This window comes from Propithecus coquereli, unplaced genomic scaffold (assembly GCF_000956105.1).
Source record: "Propithecus coquereli isolate 6110/MARCELLA unplaced genomic scaffold, Pcoq_1.0 Scaffold260, whole genome shotgun sequence".
NCBI lineage: Eukaryota > Metazoa > Chordata > Mammalia > Primates > Indriidae > Propithecus > Propithecus coquereli.
In genome coordinates this window covers 72,014-72,595 of record NW_012148175.1, presented here as the reverse complement: position 1 = coordinate 72,595, position 582 = coordinate 72,014, and positions in this window count along the sequence as shown.

Here is a 582-nt window from a genome sequence, read left to right as displayed (position 1 = left end):
ATTTTTACCTATATTGAAATAAAATTCTCATTGTCGCCATAAAATTTCCTACTCTAAAGTGTACAAGTCAGTGTTTGTTTTTTTTTTTTTTGTATATTTGCAAGGTTCTGCAGCCATCATCACTATCTAATTTCAGAACACTTTCCTCACCCCCAAAAAGAGATCCCCCATCAGTTGGCAGCCATTCCTCATTCCTCTATTTTCCCTGTCCCTCATAACCATTAATCTATTATCTGTTTCTATAAATTGGTGCATTCTAGACATTTGATTTAAATGGAATCATACAATATGTGACCTTTTATATCTGGCTTCTTTCACTGACCATAATGGGTTGGCACGGATGTAGAAAAATTTGAAACCTTATACTTAGCTAGTGGAAATGTAAATTGGTGCAGACATTTGTGAAACAGTTTGGCAATTCCTCAAAAATTTAAACATGAGTTGCCATATGACCTAGCATCTTTGTCTTTTTATGATATCTCCAAATAATAAAATTAACCAATATTAACCTGCCACTCTCTCCCTCACTTGCAGTTATCCTATAGATCAAAAGAAGGCAGTATGATTTAGCACTTAAATACC